Here is a 20,935-nt window from a genome sequence, read left to right as displayed (position 1 = left end):
TGGTGAGGTCGAATCAGCCCAATGTCTTCGTATAAAAGTTATCATCCCTGTAATTGGACGGGTTATTACAGTGAATAGAAATAGAAATTTTCTCGGGTGCTTCTATTTCAATGCAAGGAGTATTGTCGGAAAGGCATATGAGCTTAGGGCGTGGATTGGCACTTGGGACTACGACAATATTGCTATTAGTGAGACTTGGTTGCAGGTGGGGAAGGACTTGCAGCTCAATGTTCCCGGGTTCCATTGGTTCAGACGTGATAGAGGGGGAGGGATGAAAGGGGGAGGAGTGTTATTACTAGTCAGGGAAATTATCACAGCTGTGCGGAAGCAGGACACAGAGGCCATATGGGTGGAGCTTAGGAATGGGAAAGGTGTGACCACACTAATAGGGTTGTATTATAGACCGCCCAATAGTCACAGAGAATTGGAGGAGCAAATCTGTAGAGAGATAGCAGACCGATGTAAGAAACAGGAACTTGTGATAGTAGGAGATTTTAACTTTCCACATATTGAATGGGACTCCCATACTGTGAAAGGGCTGGATGGCTTGGAGTTTGTCAAATGTGTTCAGGAATGTTTTCTAAATCAATATATAGAGGTACCAACGAGAGAGGATGCAATACTTGATCTCGTATTAAGGAACCAAACAGGCCAGGTGACAGAAGTATGTGTATGTGAACATTTTGGGTCCAGTGACCACAATGTCATTACTTTTAAGTTAATTATGGATAAGGATAGGTCTGGTCTTCGAGTTGAGATTCTAAATTGGAGAAAGGTCAATTTTGTGGAAATGAGAAAGGATCTTGGAAGAATGGATTGGGATAAGTTATTTACTGGCAAGGATGTGTTCAGTAAGTGGAAGGCATTCAAGGGTGAAATATTGAGAGTGCAGAGTTTGAATGTTCCTGTCAGGAATAAAGGAAAAGTTAACAGGCATAGGGAACCTTGGTTTTCAAGAGATATTGGTGATCTGGTTAAGAAGAAGAGAGAGGTGTATAGCAGGTATAGACAACAAGGAGCAAATGAGGTTACTTGTAGAGTATAGAAAATGTAAGAAAATACTAAAAAAGGAAATCAAGAAGGCAAAAAGAAGATATGAGGTTGCTTTGGCAGATAATGTAGAAACGAAGGGTTTCTACAAGTATATTAAGAGTAAAAGGATAGTAAGGGAGACAATTCGTCCCCTTGAAGATCAGAGTGGTCGTCTATGTGTGATGCCTTACGAGATGGAGGAGATCTTAAACAGTTTATTTGCATCACTATTTACTCAGGAAACTAGCATGGTGTATAAGGAAGGAAGGGAAATAAGCATTAGTTTCATGGAGCATATAGAGATAAAAGAGGAGGAGGAGCTTGCTGCCTTACAGCGAATAAAGGTAGATAAATCCCGCGGGCCTGACATGATATTCCCTCGGACCTTGAGGGAGACTAGTGCAGAAATTGCAGGGGCCCTGGAAGAAATATTTAAAATGTCCATAGCCACGGGTGAGGTGCCGGAGGATTGGAGGGTACCTCATGTTGTTCCTTTGTTTAAAAAAGGCTCCAAACGTAAACCAGGTAATTACAGGCCAGTGAGCCTGACGTCAAAAGTAGGTAAATTATTGGAAGTTGTTCTGAGAGCTCGGATTTATAATTATTTGGACAGACAAGGGCTGATTAAGGATAGTCAACATGGCTTTGTGCGTGGTAGGTCGTTTTTAATGAAGCTTGTAGAGTTTTTCCGACGAGGTTACCAAGAAAGTAGATGAAGGAAAGGCTGTGGATGTTGTCTACAAGGACTTTAGTAAGGCCTTTGACAAGGTCCCACATGGGAGGTTATTTCAGAAGGTTCAGACACTTGGTATCCAAGGGGAGGTTTTAAACTGGTTTCGAAATTGGCTGTGTTGGAGAAGGCAGAGAATGGTAGTGGATGATTGCTTCTCAGACTTGAGGCCTTTGACTAGTGGTGCGCCTCAGGGATCTGTGCTGGGACCATTATTGTTTATTGTCTATATCAATGATTTGGATGATAATGTGGTGAATTGGATAAGCAAGTTTGCTGATGACTCGAAGATTGGAGGCGTTGTGGACAGCGAGGAAGGTTTTCAAAGCTTGCAGAGAGATCTGGACCAACTGGAAAAAATTCCAACTGGAATTTAACGCGGAAAAGTGTGAGAAAGTACATTTTGGAGGTCAAACCAAGGTCGGACATACACAGTAAATGGCAGGGCACTGAGGAGGACAGAGGAACAAAGGGATCTGGGATTTCAGATACATAATTCCCTGAAAGTGGCGTCACAGGTAGACAAGGTTGTAAAGGAATCTTTTGGCATACTCGCCTTCATAAATCAGAGTATTGAGTACAGGAGTTGGGTGTTATGGCGGGGTTGTATAAGACATTGGTGAGGCCAACTTTGGAGTATTGTGTGCAGTTCTGGTCGCCTAACTACAGGAAGGATATCAGTAAGATTGAGAGAGTGCAGCGAAGATTTGCTACGATGTTGCCGGGTCTTAAGGAGTTGAGTTACAGGGAAAGATTAAACAGGTTAGGACTTTATTTCTTGGAGTGGAGAAGAATGAGGGGAGATATGATAGAAATTTACAAAATTATATGGGATATAAACAGAGTTAATGCGAGTAGGCTATTTCCACTTAGATTAGGATAAATAAACACGAGAAGACATGGCCTTAGGGTGAAAAGGGAAAAGTTTAGGGGGAACATTGGGGGGAACATCTTCACTCAGAGAGTGGTGAGCGTTTGGAACGAGCTACCATCTGACGTGGTAATTGCGGGCTCAAGAATAAATTAGATAGATACATGGATGAGAGAGTTCTGGATGGTTATGGACTAGGCGCAGGTCAATAGGACTAGCGGAATACTATTTCGGCACAGACTAAAAGAGCCGAACGTCCTGTTTTCTGTGCTGTAGTGTTCTATGGTTCTATGGTTCTAAATGTTCCGGTCGTCATTTATGTGTATTGGCTATTTACATTGAGGTCACTAAATTGCATTTTGTTGGATGTTGAACTCTATCGCTTTGCTATGATAAATTAGATGATGCTATCCCAGCATGGTCTTCAATTAATGTCAGTTTCCATGGGAACCTATTGTTTCTGCTTCTCATTAGTTCCATTGTATTCAACACAGCAAATTCACAAGGTATTCTTACCAATGTTTACTATCATAGAATAGGATTTAAATATTTTAAAGGCCTTCATTTATTAACATTTATATTTCAATTGATTTCATTTGATGTTTTAACACTCTGAACAGAAGCAAGAGATGCCCATCCCACTCCGTCAAATTAAGTTTTGGGCATATATGAAATAAATGTAACAAATATACATATACATTTATTGTCAGATTCCTAAATCGAAACTTTTATTCAGCTGAGATCTTGTTTGTTGAAATCTTTTATATATATTCTGTGACCATTGTACTGCGGCACGTTAATTAAAGGATTGATTTAATCTGCAGCCAATTCGATTCACTCCACGTGATATCCAGAATTTGCTCATTGCCCTGGACACTGCAGATGCTCTTTGCCCAAACATTATTTCGGCAATGGTACTGAAGACTAGCGCTCCAGGTGTTTTTTTTTGCGTTCTTCGCCAATTTGTTCCAGTACAGTTTCAACACTGGCATATAGCTGGCTACAAGGATAATGATGCAACATGTCATCTAAACAGGCATGGCAAATCCACCATGGGCAGTGATCGCCCCATCATTCCAAACTCGATCATCAGTAAAGTGATGGAATGTGCCTTTGACACTTTCACATTTTAATTCAGCAAAAATCTGCTAACGATTAATTTGGGTTACTGCACGATCACTCAGCTTCTCACCAATTTACAGTGTTTTATCTAAACATGGACATCAAGGCTGAACTCTCGAGCTGAGGTTCAGAGTGACTGCCGGTGGGACCAAGGTAGCACATGACGAAGTTTGGCATTAAGGAGCCCCAACAAAACTAAGGTTAATGGGAATCAGAACAAACCCTCATCTACAAAAACAAAAATACCTGGAAAAAACTCAGCAGGTCTTGCAGTATCTGTGGAGAGGAACACAGTTAACGTTTCGAGTACGCGTTATTCTTCAAAAGAACTATGGAAAAATAGGAAATGTGTGAAATATGAGCTGGTTTAAGAAGTGAGGGGGGGTGGGGGGCGAAGAAGCGCTGGATACAGGGCCAGTGATAGGTGGAGATATCGAAAAGTTGTCACAGACAAAAGGACAAAGGGGTGTTGAATGTAGTGATATTATCTAAAGGAATGTGCTAATTAAGGGTAGAAAGCAGGACGAGCAAGGTACAGGTAGCCCTAGTGGGGGACGAGTGGTGTGAATCAATCGAAAATGGCTAAAAGGTGGAGATAAAACAATGAATGGAAATACATTTATAAACAATGGAAATAGTTGGGAAAAGAAAAAATATATATAAATTATTGGAAAAAACATAAAAAGGAGGGGGAAAATCGGAAAGGGGGTGCGGATGGAGGAGAGAGTTCATGATCTAAAATTGTTTTATTCAATATTCAGCCTGGAAGGCAGTAAAGTGCCTAGTCGGAAGACGAGGTGCTGTTCCTTCAGTTTGCGTGGAGCTTCACTGGAAAAATGCAGCAAGCAAAGGACGGACATGTGGGCATGAGAGCAGGCGGTAGTGTTGAAATGGCAAGCGACAGGGAGGCCTGGGTAACGCTTGCGGACAGACCGAAGGTGTTTTGTAAAGCGATCACGCAGTTTGCGTTTGGTTTCTCCAATGTAGTGGAAACCATATTGGGAGCATCGAATGCAAAAGACGAAGTTTAGGGAAGTGCAAGTGAAATGCTGCTTAACTTGAAATAAGTGCTTGGGCTTTTGTTCGGTGAGGAGAGGGGAAGTGAAGGGGCAGGTGTTGTATCTTCTGCATGGGAAGGCGCCATGATAGTGGGTTGAGGTGAAGGGGGTGATGTCGGAGTAGTCTAGAGTGTCACGGAGGGAATGATCCCTACGGAATGCCACAAGGGGAGGTGAAGGGAAGATGTTTTTGGTGGAGGCATCGTGCTGGTGTTGACAGAAATGACGGAGAATGATCCTTTGAATGCGGAGGCTTTTGGCGTGATAAGTGAGGACAAGGGTTGTCCTATCATGTTTCTGGGAGGGAGAGGAAGGTGTGAGGGCGGATGCTCGGGAGATGAGCCGGACACCGTTGAGAGCCCTGTCAACCACCGTGGGTGGAAAACGTCGGTTAAGGAAGAAGGAGGACTTGTCAGAGGAACTGTTTTTGAAAGTTTCATCATCAGAACAGATGCGACAGAGAGGAAGGAACTGAGAAAATGGGATGGAGTCATTACTGGAAGCGGAGTGTGAGGACCTTTAGTCGAAGTAGCTGTGGGAGTCGGTAGGCTTGTAATGGATATTGGTGGACATTCTATCAACATAAATTGATACAGAGAGGTCAAGGAAAGGAAGGGAAATGTCAGAGATGGACCATGTGAAAATGATGGAGGGGTGGAAATTGGAAGCAAATCTAATACAGTTTTTCAGGTCCATAGGAAAGCATGAAGCAGCACCGAATTAATCATCGGTGTACCGGAAAAGAGTTGTGGGAGGGGCACGGAGTAAGACTGGAACCAGGAATGTTCCACATACCCCATAAAGAGACAGTCACAGCTGGGGTACATGCAGTTATCCACAACCACACCTTTTATTTGGAGGAAGTGAGAGGAGTTTAAGGAGAAATTGTTAGTTGTGAGAATAATTCAGCCAGACGGAGGAGAGCAGTGGTGGATGGGGATTGCTAGGCCTCTGTTCGACGAAGAAACGGAGAGCCATCAGACCATCCAGTTGTCGGATGAAGGTGTAGAGGGATTGGACGTCCATTGTGAAGAGGAGGCGGTTGGTGCCAGGGAACTGGAAATTGTTGACATGATGTAGGATATCAGAGGAATCATGTATGTAGGTGGGAAGTCATTAGACAAGGGGCGAGAGAATGGAGTCAAGATAGCAAGAAATGAGTTCTGTGGGGCAGGAACAGGCTGACACGATCGGTCTGCCGGGACAGTCCAGTTTGTGGATTTTGGGTAGGAGGTAGAAGCGGGCCGTCTGAGGTCGGGAGACTATCAGGTTGGAAGCTTTGGATGCAAGATCTCTAGAAGAGATGAGGTCAGCAGCAGTCCTGGAAACAGTGGCTTGATGTTCAGTGTTGTGGTTATGGACCAGGGGTAGGTAGGAGGAAGTGTCTGCGAGTTGACGCTCAGCCTCTGCCAGGTAGAGGTCAGTGCGACAGAAAAGCACAGAACCACCATTGTCAGCGGGTTTGATAACAGTGTCAGGGTTGGTCCTGAGAAAATGGAGCGCAGCAAGTTCAGAGACAGAAGGGATATAGTGGGTGAGAGGAGCAGAGAAATTGAGACGACTGTCCACCAATATCCATTACAAGCCTACCCAATCCCTAAGCTACCTGGACTACAGCTTCTCACACCCCGCTTCCTGTAAGGAGTTCATCCCATTCTCTAAGTTCATTCGCCTCTGTCACATCTTTTCTGATGATGCCACTTTCAAAAACAGTTCCTCTGACAGGTCTTCCTTCTTCCTAAACAGAGCTTTTCCACCCACAGTGGTTGACAGGGCCGTCAACCGTGTCCTGCCCATCTCCTTCGCATCAGCCCTCACACCTTCTTCTCTCTCCCAGAAACATGTGAGGGCCACCCTTGACCTCACTTATCATCCCTCTAGCCTTTGCATTCAAAGGATCATCTTCCACCATTTCCGCCAACTCCAGCAAGTTTCCACAACCAAACACATCTTCCGTAGGGATCGTTCTCTCCGTGACACCCGTGCGCACTCCTCCATCATCCCCTGCACCTCAACCGCCTCCCACGTCACCATCCCATGCAAGCACAGAAGATGCAAGATCTGCCCCTTCACTTCCCCTCTTCTCACCATCGAAGGGCCCAAATAATCACTTCAAGTGAGGCAGCATTCCACTTGCACTTCCCTCAAATTAGTCTACTGCATTCCTTGCTCCCAATGTGGTTTCCTCTACATTGGAGAGACCAAACGCATACTGGGTGACCGCTTTGCAGAACACCTTCGGTCTGTCCGCAAGCATGACCCAGACCTCCCTGTCGCTTGCTATTCCAACACTCCACCCTGTTCTCATGCCCACATGTCCGTCATTGGCTTTCTGCATTTTTCCAGTGAAGCTCAACGCAAACTGGAGGAAGAGCACCTCATCTTCCGACTAGGCACTTTACAGCCTTCCAGACTCTATATTGAGTTCACCAATTTTATATCATGAACTCTCTCCTACATCCCCAACCCTTTCCGATTTTCCCACTTCGTTTTGTTTTTTTTTGTCCAGTAGGTTATATATATATATTTATTTTCCCACCTATTTCCATTATTTTTAAATGTATTTCCATCCATTATTTTAGCTCTACCTTTTAGCCTTTTCCGACTCCTTCACCCCACCCCACCCCCACTAGGGCTATCTGTGCCTTGCTCGTCCTGCTTTCTACCCTTATTTAACACGTTCCTTTAGATAATATCAACATCTTCAACACCTCTTTGACTTTTTGTCTGTGACACCTTTTGGTTATCTCCCGCTATTACTGGCACTCTATCGAGCTCTTCTTGTGCCACCACCGCCTCCTTAAACCAGCTTATATTTCACACCTTTTATAATTTTCCTTGGTTCTGTTGAAGAGTTGTGCGGACACGAAACGTTAATTATGCTCCTCTCCACAGATCCTGCCAGACCAGCTGAGTTTTTTCCAGGTATTTTGTTTTTGATTTGGATTTCCAGCATCCGCAGTTTTTTTGCTTTTAAAGCCCTCCTATAGTTGGAGTCACACTTAGCAAAAAGGAATTTGGTTAATGTTGTTGCCTGTCAATCATCTCAGTTCCAGGGCATCACTGCAGAAGTAACTCGGTGTAGTTTACGTGGCCCAACCATCTTCAGGATGTTCTTCACGGGTCTTCCATCCATTAAAATATCAAAAGTGGGAGCGTTTACTGATGATTGCCCAGTGCTCAGCACTATTTGTATATCCTCGGGTTCTGAAGCAGACAGTGCCAAATGCAGCAAGACCTGGGCAACATTCAGTTGTAGGCTGATAAGTGATATGTAACATCCTTGTCTTACAAGTCCTGGCCAATGACCACCTACAGGAAGAAACGGTATACATTTCCCCTATTAACGCCGTTGGCAACAATATCACTGAATCCCTCACTCTCAATATACAACGGATTACCATTTAGCAGAAGGTGAACTGGAGTAGCCGTATAAATAATGTGGCGACAAGAGCAGGTCAGAAGCAATGAATCTAGTGGCGAATTTCTCACCTCGTGACTCCCCAACCATGTCCACAATTTATAAGGCACAAGTCAACAGTGTGTTCCAATGCTCTCCACTAGCCGGTATGATTGCAGCTCCCAAAACGCTCTAGAAGCCCCAGAGCATCTGGGACAAAGCGTCTCGCTTGATTGGTGCCACATCCACCACCATAATCATCTACCCTCTGTCCCAGCGAATCATAGTGCATTGTGTGCCATCTACTGGATGTACTGCAGCAATATACCATGCCTCCTTCTTTTGCAATTTCCAAATATAGGACCACTTAAATCTAGCTGGACAGGGGCAGCATAGACATGGTGAGACCACCAACTGGTGGTTCCCCTGCAATCCATTCAAAAATCTGAACTGTAACTGTGTCACCGCTCCTACAGTGTTGTTGGTTCGAAAGCCCAGTGTCAATCCAGGAGATAAAGGCTCATGCCCGTTAGTGCAGCAAAAGTAAATGCATGGATTCAACAGCTAGAAAGTGAAATGAAGCCTGATGTCAGAAAGCTTTGTAAGCAAATTGTGGTCAACGTGTGGAACAGTCATCAAGTTCGGGCAGTGATCGGGTTGATGCGAAGGAAATCTTGAGATTGTTTAAGAAAAACTGGGATAATGTTGGAGCGAGAGATTAAATGAGCTTGAAGACGCCAAGTGAATTTCCTTAGAATACATATTTTCCTAATCTATATGGCTGAATTTTGACAAGTCAGGAGATTGGTTACAAAACAAGTAGTTAACGTCTGTGTAGTGTCTCCCATGGGAATATCCCCTGGATAGCATTTATATCTACATGGGCCTCTCTCCTGGAGTTTGCCATGGTTTATATGTAGGACACTTTGCATATGAAATTGCCGTAACATATTCCTTGGTTAACCGAATTCGTGTCGAGCAATCAGTTGAAGCCACTTTTCACAAAGCAACAATGGTTGTAATTCACATTTATTTTGCACAGGTGTTGATTGAAAGTGTACAAAGTGTACAAAGCCGGATGAACCAGCATGCATTTCCCATCCCAAATTGCTCCTGAGAAGTTGATGGTTATCTGACTTTTTGAACAACTACAAACCATGTGGTGTATTTTTCTCAGCGCTGTTGGGGAGGAAGTTGCAGGATTTTGAAGCAGCAACAATGAAGGAACGGCAGTATAATTCCAATCCACGACGCTGCGTGACGTTAAGGGTAACATCCTGGTCGTGGTGGTATCATGTGTCTGCTGTCCTTTCCCTTTTGATGACTTTGGCCGGCGATATGAAAGCTGCTGCGTGAAGAGCCTTTTTAAAAGTTCTTGCAATGCGCCTTGAGGGCCTTACGCACAGCTGTCATTGCTGGTGGATGAAGTGAATGTTTGTGGATTTGGTGCCAACAATGGGGGCTGTTTTTTTTTCCTTGATTATTTCAAGCTCAATGAGTTGTGTTTGAGCTGCACTCTTTCATGAAATCGGGGAGCATTCCATCTCATTCCTCACCTGTAACTGTGGGCCGCTGATAGGCTCTAGTAATGAGGTAAGTCACGCTCCACATGATTCCGAACCTCTGAACTGCTCTTGTAGTAACCGCACTTATATCGTTGGTCCAATTTAGTTTATTGTCAATGGTAACCGTCGGGATGTTTGTAGCCGTGGATTCAATGATAAGAATGCAATTGATTATGAAGGGTCGATTGTAAGAATACTTCTTGCTCGAGATGGCCATTGCCTCATGTGCCTCGTTTATGTTTCTTTCCATTTGTCAGCCCAAGCATGGAATCTGCCCAGGCATTGCTGCTTTTGTCCATGGGCTCCTTGCATCTCTAAGGAGTCGTGAATGGTGATGAGCATTGTGCCACGTCAGAGAACATAATGTCTACTGGCCTTTTAATGGAAGGAAGGTCATTGATAAAACAAGAGGAACTGGTTGGGCTGAGGAAAGTACCCTGATGAGCATTGAAGTGATGCTTTGGAGATGAGAAGAGTGACCTCCAATAAACACAACTATCCTCCTCTGTGCTTGATAGGACTACAACAACTGAAGAGATTTCCCCCTGATTCCCATTGGCTCAAGTTTTTCTAAGGCGACTCGATACCACACGCTGCCAAGTGTTTCATTGATATCAACGACAGCCACTCTCTCCTCAGTGTGCAGTTTGTTGCTTAGAAAGTGATTCCTAAGCTCTTTTGCTAACTGCTTTGATTTATTTACTGACTATCGAGAGTAGACATTTTGACTGTAATTAGCCGTGTTCTATTGTTCAAGCTTTGTTTGTACAGGGTATACATGTGATTTTTTCCACATTGCTGCAATGATGCTCGTGTTGTAGTTGCAATGGAGCAGCTTGGCTCGTGGTGGGCAGGTGCTGGAGCACTAGTCTACAAAACGAGTTCCGTAATACTTTCAGGCCACTTTGAATTTGCAGTATCCTGTGCCTTGAGACATTTTTTGATATCACTGGGAGTGAATCTACATGGCTGAGGACTGGGACCTGAGATGCTGGATACCTCCCGTGAAGGCCAAGTTACATTATTATCTCGGCATTTCTGGCTGAGGATTGTTGAACAGGTTTAAGCCTGATATGTTACACTGATTGCTGGGCAAGGCCATCATGGACGATGTGGTGACATGTTGAGTCAATCCCTCTGCCAGTGAGTTGTTTAATTGTCCTCCACCATTCACGATTTAATGTGACAGTACTGCAGGATTTTGGCCTGATCCCTGGATTTTGGAATCACTGTGCTCTGTCCTTTCATTGGAGCTCAGGTTGTTTGGTACACAAGCTTCCTGCTGCTGTTCCTGGCGCACACACTTGCACGGTTTATTGAACCACCGTTGATTCCCTGGCTTGCAGGTAATGGTGAAATGGTGAAAATTCTGGGCCAGGTGGTTACAATTTATGCCTGAGCGTATATCTGATTTTACAGATAGCCCACAGCGCCTCATGAATGTCCAGTTGCTAGATACTTTTAAACTCCAATCCATTTAGCTCGGAGGTAGTGCCTCACAACATAATGGAGTTATTTTCAATGTGAAGGCGGGCTTCATCTGTAGAAGGACCTTGCGGTTTTCATTCCGACGGACAATGTTCTGGGCATATGAACCTGTGGAAGGCAGGTTGGTAATGATGAGGTCAGTTTAGTTGTTGCCCTCTTGCTGCTTCCGTCAGCCCCTGCCACAGACCCAGTCAAGCAAATTTGGCCTTTAGCCGTCGGCCACTTCAATCTGTCGTGTTGCTGTAAATTCACTCTTGATGATGGACGTTGAAGTCTACCTCCCTGCCTATGTTTTGTGTCTTCGCCACCTTCCGTGCTTTCTCCAACTTGTGTTCAACATGCAGCAGTTCTGATTCAACAGCTGAAAATGTGGTTGATGTAATAGTGGTGAAGGTGGGGTGGGGGTTGGAGGTGGGGGGTTTGGGGGGGGTGGTGGGGAGGGGGTGGAGTTCTGGTGGATGGATTGTGGTTTGTTGGGCCTGGCGTAGTAATCAAATTCTGACCTGACACCATGAGTCTCCATGTTGAACGGAGCAGATATTGAAAACTCCCTGGGCCAAACCCTGCCGACTGTACACTCGTCTGTTATCACTTCTTCAGGGTCAGTTTTTCTCTAGGGACAGTATCTCCCTAATGGTGGAAAAGATGGTATCTGGGACATGGTCTGTAGCTTATGATTCTGTCAGTATAACTTTTTCAGGCTGTTGGTTGACTTGTCGGTGGTAAATCTCCGGATTTTGGCACTAGCCCCAGATGTTATTAAGGAAGACTTGGCATGGTCGAAATGGCCGGGTTCGCCGTTGTCGATTCAGGAGCATAGCTCAATGCCACGTGATCTCTCCAGTTCTATACTTTTTTTTCAGAGTGTTTTCTAGTGGTACGGATCAACTGTGTGTCTTGTTGGCAATTTCAGAAGGCGTGTAAGATTAAACCGCATTGCTGTATTTCTGAAGTCACAAACAGGCAAGACTACATATGGAAAAAAAAAATATTTGCTTCCTTAAAGGGCATTACGGTGTCAGTTGCAGAGTAAATAACCCTCAATAGTGTCTCGTAAATCGTTCTCAGCACAGCCACAGTAGACATTTACAGGTTTAGCATTGATTTAACTTTACAGTCACTGCCCATCTGCTTTATCACTACTCTCACTTGTATTTTCAAATCGGGTCCAGGTACAAGACTGGTGCGGGATTGCAAAAGGTGTCTGCCTCAAATCATTAGCTCTCTAATGTTGGTTAAGTACATTAAAACTGTGGTCAGTAATGTGCATGAATGTGTGCTGCATACTACCGTGTTGATAAGACAAATGATTGATTTGATCACTATGTTACAGACAATTAGCAAACCCTTTCCATATTATGGACACTTTGAACAGCAGTAACAGCGAACTCGCATGTCAGAGTTAACCAACGTGAATAAAATTCACGGAGATGGTGTCATTTGTTACTACACTGTTTGAGTGATTGTAACAATTCCGTTGAATGGGAATGATCTGTGGAATTCAGCTGAGAATTTTTTAGAGGATTTTGTTAAAATATTTTGTCTGATCTCATGAAACGTAATTGGAAAAACCTATATTTTTTTTTAAACTGACTGTAAATAACTTAAAGAAAACATATTTTTAAAAATGATTTTCAATTGAGCTGCATTAATTCCAGGATCTGAACAATAACATTCACCCTCATAATCCAAGACAATTTAAAGAGCACAATATTTCACAGCACATATTAGAATGTTTTAAATTAAATTCACTAATAAAATTGAGGACATAATCGTTGTCCTTTGGAATGAAGGGTCGATGTGAAGTGGAAGATGATTACCATATAGATATAAAATTAGTCCCATGATCCAACGAAATCCTTCCATTCCACCGGATTCCCATCTTCTTTTCAGTGCTGGGGTCGGGGCCCACACATGGAAACAGCATTAAACATTTGGCAGACACCAGGTCATAGGACAGGATAGCCTTTATATACATCATGTTAATATTTCACATCATTCTTTCACCCTGCGACATTTTAGAGAACAAAAATCAATTCAATATTCAGCAATTGATTAAATAATTGGTCACTCTGTTGGAATAGAGCGGAATTATGATCTCTAACATAATTTTATGGAGCACAGCATTGGCTCGGTGAGATAGAAGTGATAATGAGAGACATAATCATATAACTGATGTCGTGGCAGTGTGCAGTGCTGCAGCAGTGCTGTTTTATTTTTGTTTCTTGAGATGTGAGTTTCTCAAACAAAGATGTGCTTTTCTGACCAAGTCAGATTTTATTTCCAAAGGTGCGGTTGAGGATTCATTCAACACTGCCTTCAATGTGATTTCTTTTTTTGTGAGATATGATACTGTTTCATTTGAAATTTAGGGCATTACAGTGGGAATCAGTGAATCAGTCAGTGTATTTCAACTCAAAGGTTGTTGACAATGGGAGTGAGGACAGTGATGTACCTGAAGGGGTGGTGACAGTGAAGTGAATGATGTTAATGTAAATGTATATGTGGTGACAATAGGAGTAAGGGCAGCGATATATCTACTTGGAAAGTGACAGCGAAATAAATGTTGTTCATGTACCTGTACACGTGGTGACAATAGGAGTGACGAAATGATATGTCAGATGGATAGCAACAGAAAAAAATAATATTGGTAATGAGCATGTCTATGTGGTGACAGTAGGATTGAGGATATTGGTGTCTCTGATGGATAATTTCATTTTAATAAATGTTGTTGATTCATCTTATGTTTGGTGACCACATGATTTAGGGAAGTGAACAGGATTTAAAAAGTTAAGTCAGTGATGGACCAGGATGGAGAGAGACAACGGCAATGTACTTTCTGATCAAAGGGGAGATGTAGTATTAATAAAGTGAGCTCAGTGATGGGCTAAGCTGGAGAGAGTCAATGAGAATGTGCTTAGTGATAAATGGGGATGTGTAGTATTAACTAAATTGATGACAGTGATTGATCTGGATGGGGAGGGACAATGCGATTGTGCTTAGTGATCAATGGGGATGTGTAATATTAATAATTTGATGTCAGTGATGGGCCATTGTGGAGAGAAAGAATGAGAATGTGCTTGGTGATCAATGGGGAAGTGTTGTATTATTAAAGTGATGACAGTGATGGACCAGGTGGAGGGAGACAATGAGAATGCGCTTAGAGATCAATGGGGATTTGTGTAATTAATAAAGTGAGGTCAGTGGTGTACCTGGATGGAGATAGGCAATGTAAATGTGTGCAGATATCAATGGGGATGAGTAGTATTAATAAAGTGAGGTCACTGTTTGACGTGGACAGAGAGAAACAATGAAAAAAGTGCTTAGTGATCAATAGGGATGTGTTGTATTAATAAAGTGAGGTCAGTGATGGACCTGGATGGAAAGATTAAATGAGAATGCGCTTAGTGATCAGTGGAGATTTGCAGTATTAATAAAGTGTGTGAGGGAAGGATCAGGATGGAAAAGGACAATGAGAATGTGCTTAGTATTCAATGGGGATGCGTTGTATTAATAAAGTGATGTCAGTGATGGACCTGGGTTGAGAGAGACAACGAGAATGTGCGCAGTGATAAATGGGGACATGTAGTAATAATAAAGTGTGGTTAGCGATCTGACTGGATGTAGACAGACAATGAGAAAGTGCGTGGTGATGAATGGAGATGTGATGTATTAACAAACTGAGGTCAGTGTTGTACCTGTGTGGAGAGACACTCTGCGATGTGCTTAGTGATCAATGGGTATGTGTAGTGTTAATAAAGTGATGTCAGTTCTGGATCCGGCTGTAGAAAGACAAAGATAATGTGCTGAGTGATCAGTGGGGATGTGTAGTATTAATAACGTGAGGTCAGTGTTGGACCTGGATGGAGAGAGACAATGAGAATGTGCTTAGTTTTCAAGGGGTTTTGTAGTGTTCGGAAAGTGAGGTCAGTGAATGTCTTGAAAGGAGTGATACAATGAGAATGTGCTTGGTTTTCAACGGAGAAGTGTAGTGCTAATAAAGTGAGGTCATTGATGTAGCTGGACGAAGTGAAAGAATGACAACGTGCTTAGTGATCATTCGGGAATTTTAGTATCAATACAGTGATGTCCGTGATCGACCAGGATGAAGAGAGACAGTGAGAATGTGCTAAGTGTTCGATGGGGATGTGTTGTATTAATAAAGTGAGGTCAGTGATGGACCTGGATGGAAAGAGTTAATCAGAATGTGCTTAGTGATCAATGGGGATGTGCAATATTAATAAAGTGAAGTCAGCGATGCACCTGGATGGAGAGAGACAATGATAATGCGCTTAATGATTAATGGGAGTGTGTAGTATTAATAAAGTGATGTCATTAACGGACCTACATGGATAGAGTCAATGAGAATGTACTTAGTGACCAATGTGAAGGTGTACTATTAATAAAGAGATCTCAGTGATGGACTAGGATGGAGAGAGAAATTGAGAATGTGCTTGGTGATCAATTTTGATGAGTGGCATTAATAAAGTGAGGTCAGTGTTTGACCTGGTTATAGAGAGACAATGAGACGGAGTTTAGTGAACAAGGGGGTATTAATGCAGAGAGGTCAGTGATGTACCTGGATGGAGGGAGAAAATGAGAAAGCATTTAGCTATCAAAAGGGATGTATAGTATTAATAAAGTGTTGTTAGTGATGGACCATGATGGAGATGGATAATGAGAACGTGCTTAGTGATAAATGGGGATGTGTAATATTAATAAAGTGAGGTCAGCGATGGACCTAAATGGAAAGTGACAATCATAATTTGCTTAGTGTTCAATCCAGATGTGTAGTATTAATAAAGTAAGGTCAGTGATGGACCAGAATGGACAGAAACAATGAGAATGTGCTTAGTAATGAATGGGGTGTGTAGTATCAATAAAGTGAGGTCAGCGATTTACCTGGATGAAGAGAAACAATGTGAATGTGCTTAGAATTCAATGGAGATACGTGGTATTAATAAAGTGACGTGACTGATGGACCTGGATGGAGAGACACAATGAGAATGTGCTTTATTTTTAATGAGAATGTGTAGTATTAATAAGGGGATGCCAGTGATGTCGCAGGATGGAGAGAGACAATGAAAATGTTCTTACTGATCAATGGGTATGTGTAGTATTAATAAAGTGGTGTCAGTGATGGACTAGGGTGGCGGGAGAAAATTAGAACGTGCTTAGGGATCAATGGGGATGTTTCCTATTAATAAAGTGAGGTCAGTGGTGTACCTGGTAGGAGAGGGACAATGCGAATGCGCTTAGTCATAAATGGGTATGTGTAGTACTAATAAAGTGTTGTCAGTGATGGACCTCGATGGAGACAGACAATGACAATGTGCATAGTGATGGATGGGGATGTGTTGTATTAATAAGGTGACGTCAGCGATGTGCCTGGATGGATAGGGACAATGGGAATGCGCATAATGATGAATGGGGTTGTGTAGTATTAATTAAAAGGTGTCAGTGTTGTATCTGGAAGGAGAAAGACAATAAGAATGTGCTAAGTGATCAATGGGGATGTGTAGTATTAATAAAGTGGTGTCCTTGATGGACAGGATGGGGACAGTCAAAAATAATTTTCTTTGTGATCAATAGGGATGTGCAGTATTAATTAAGAGAGGTCAGACGTGGACCTGGATGGAAAGAGACAATGAGAATGTGCTTAGTGAACAATGGGGATGTGTAGTTTTAATAAAGTGATTGTGCTTGATAAATAATGTGCTTGCTTTTCATTTGAGATCAAAAGTATTTATAAAGTGAGGTTATTGATGGATCTGGACGTAGAGTGGCAATGGTAATGTGCTTACTGGACGGTTAGTATAAATAAAGTGATGTCTGTGATCGACCAGGATGGAGAGAAACAGTGAGAATGTACTAAGTGATCAATGGGGATGTGTAGTATTAATAAAGTTAGGTCAGTGATGGGACTGGATGGAAAGAGACAATGAGAAAGTGCTTTGTGATCAATCGGGATGTCCAGTATTAATGAAGTGAAGTCAGTATTGGACAAGGATTTAGAGAGGCAATGAGAAGGAGCTTGGTGATCAATGTTGACGTTTTGTATTACAAAATGATTTCAGTAGCGTACCATGATGGAGAGAGACAATGCGAATGTGATTAGTGATCAACGCTAATAAAGAGATGTCAGTGACGGACCTGGAAGAAGAGAGACAATGAGAATGACATTAGTGAACAATGGGGATGTGTGCATAGTGATGGATGGGGATGTGTAGTATTAATAAGGTGATGTCAGGGATGGACCTGCATGGAGAGAGACAATATGAACGTGCTTAGTTTTACATGGGGATGTGTAGTATTAAGTAAGTGAGGTCAGCGAATGACTTGGGTGTAGAGATACAATGAGAATGTGCTTGGTTTTCAATGGAGAAGTGTTGTTTTAATAAAGTGACGTAATTGATTGACCTGGACGTAGAGAGAGAATGATAACATGCTTAGTGATCAATCGGGACGTGAAGTATCAATAAAGTGATGTCCGTGATCTACTAGGAAGGAGGAAGACAGCGACAATGAGCTAAGTGATCAATGGGGATGTGTAGTTTTAATAAAGTGAGCTCAGTGATGGACTTGGTTAGAAAGATTCAAGTAGAACCTGCTTAGTTATGGATTAGGTTGTCCACTATTAATAGAGTGAAGTCTACGATGCACCTTGATTGAGAAAGACAATGATAATGCGCTTAGTGATTAACGGGAGGGGGGGGGGGGGTATTATTAATAAAGCGATGTCAGTGACGGACCTGGATAGAGAGAGACAATGAGAATTAGCTCAGTGATTAATGTGGATGTGTCGTATTAATATAGTGATGCCAGTGAAGCAGTAGGATGGAGAGAGACAATGAGAATATGCTTACGGATTAATGGGGGAGTGTAGTATTAATAACGTGAGAACAGTGTTGGTCTTGAATGGAGAGAGACAATGAGAAAACGCTTAGTGATCAATGGGGATGTTTCGTATTAATACAGTGATGTCAATGATAGACCTGCATGGAGAGAGACAATGAGAGATTGCTTAGTTTCGAATGGGGATGTATAGTATTATGAAAGTGAGGTCAGCGAATAACTTGGGTGTAGAGATACAATGAGAATATGCTTGGTTTTCAATGGAGAAGAGTTGTTTTAATAAAATGAGATCATTGATGGACCTGGATGAAGAAAGAGAATGATAACATGCTTAGTGATCAAACGGGACGTTTAGTATCAATAAAGTAATGTCCTTGATCGACTAGGATGGAGAGCGACAATGAGAACGTGCTTATTGATGAATGGGGATGTGTAGTATTAATAAAGTGAAGTCAGCGATGGACCTGGATTGAGAGAGACAATGAGAATGTGCTTAGTGATTAATGGGGGTGTGTAGTATTAATAAAGGGATGTCATGACGGACCTGGCTGGAGAGAGACAATGAGAATTAGCTTAGTGGTTAATAGGTGTGTATAGTAGTAATAATGTGATGTCAGTGACGGACGTGGGTGGATAGAGAAAATGAGAATGTGCTTAGTGATCAACGTGGATGTGTAGTATTAATAACGAGATGATAGGGATGGACAAGGATGGAGAGAGACAATGAGAATGTGGTTAGTGAACAACGTGGATGTGTAATATTAACAAAAAGATCTCAGTGATTGACCAGGATGGAGAGAATAATTGAGAATATACTTCGTGATCAATAGTGATCAGTAGCATTAATAACGTGAGAGTAGTGATGGATCTGGATGTTGAGAGAAAATGAGAATGTGCTTATTGCTCAATGGGGATGTGTAGTATAAATAAAGTGATGTCAGTGATGCGGCTGTATGGAGTGAGACAATCAGAATGTGATTGGTGATCAATGGGGAAGAGTAGTATTAATATGGTGATGTCAGTATTACACCTGGATGGAGAGAGACAGAGAGAATGTGCTTACTGAAAAATGGGGATGTCTAGTATTAATACAGAGAGCTCAGTCATATACCTGGGTGGAGAGAGAAAATGAGAATATGCTTCGCAATAAATGGGGATGTGTAGTATTAATAAAGTGTTGGATAATTTGCTTAATGTTCATTTGGGATGTGTAGTATTAATTAAGTGCCGTCAGGGATGTTCCAGGACGGAGAGAGACAATGAGAACGTGCTTAATGATGAATGGGGATGTGTAGTATTAATAAAGCCAGGTCAAAGAATGACCTGGATGGAGAGATACAAAGAGAATGTGCTTAGTCTTCAATGGAGGTAAGTAATATTAATAAAGTGAGATCAGTGGTGGACCTGGATGAAGACAGACAATGAGACTGTGCTTAGTGATCAATGGGGAAGTTCAGTTTTAATAAAGTGATGTCAGTGATGGACCAGGATTTAGAGAGACACTGAGAATGTGCTTGGTTATCAATGGGAATATGAAGTATTAATATAGCGATGTCAGTGATGTAAGAGGATGGAGAGAGACAATGAGAATGTTCTTACTGATAAATGGGGATGTATAGTGTTAATAAAGTGAGGTCAGTGTTGTACCTGTATGGAGAGAGACAATGATAATCTGCTTAGTGAACGATGGTGGTGTGTAGTAGTGAATGAGAATGTGCTTTGTTACCAAAGGGGATGTGTAATATTAATAAAGTGAGTTCAATGGTTTACCTGAATGGAGAGAGGCAATGAGAATGTGTTTCGTGATCAAAGAGGGTGTGCAGTATTAATAGATGATGTCAGTGATTGTCCAGGATGGAGAGAGACAATAGGAATGTGCTTAGTGATCAGTAGGTATGTGTAAAATTAATAAAGTTAGACTAGTGATGGATCTGGATAGGGAGAGAAAATGAGAATGTGCTTAGTAATGAATGGGGATATTTAGTATTAATAAAGGGATGACAGTGGTGGACAAGGATGAACAGAGACAATGATAATGTGCTTAGTGATAACTAGGGATGTGTAGTATTAAGAAAGTGATGTCGGTGATGGTCCAGGATGGAGCGAGACAATTAAAATGTGCTTAGTGATCAATGGGGATGAGTAGTATTAACAAAGTGAGTTTAGTGATGGAGCTGGATGAAGAGGGACAACGAGAATATGCTTAGGGAGCAATGGGGATGTGTTGTATAAATAAAGTTACGTCATTGATGGACGAGGATGGAGAGAGATAATCAGAATGTTATTCGTCATCAATGGGGATGTGTCGCATCAATAAGGTGATTTCATTGATGGTCCGGGATGTAGAGAAACATTGAGAATGTGCTCAATGATAAATAGGTATGTGCAGCATTAATAAAGTGAGGTCAGTGTTTGACATGGATGCAGAGAGACAAATAGAAGGTGCTTAGTGATCAATGGGGATGTGTAGTATTAATAAAGTGAGGTCAGTGATGTACCAGGATGGAGAGAGACAATGAGCATTTGCCCAGTCATCAAAGGGGATGGGTGGTATTGATAAAGTGAGGTCAGTGGTGTACCTGGACGGAGAGAGAAAATGAAAATGTGCTTAGTGTTTAATGGGGCGGTGTAGTATTAATAAAGTGATGACAGTGATGGACCAGGATGGGGAGATTCAATGAGAATGTTCCTAGTGATCAAAGAGGATGTGCAGTACTAATAACGTCAGTTTAGTGATGGACCTGGATGGAGGGAGACATTGCAAATGTGCTTATTGATGAATGGGGATAAGTAGTAGTAATACAGTGATTTCAA

This window comes from Cetorhinus maximus, chromosome 16, assembly GCF_964194155.1.
Source record: "Cetorhinus maximus chromosome 16, sCetMax3.hap1.1, whole genome shotgun sequence".
Classification (NCBI taxonomy): domain Eukaryota; kingdom Metazoa; phylum Chordata; class Chondrichthyes; order Lamniformes; family Cetorhinidae; genus Cetorhinus; species Cetorhinus maximus.
Note: the sequence above shows the minus strand (reverse complement) of the source record.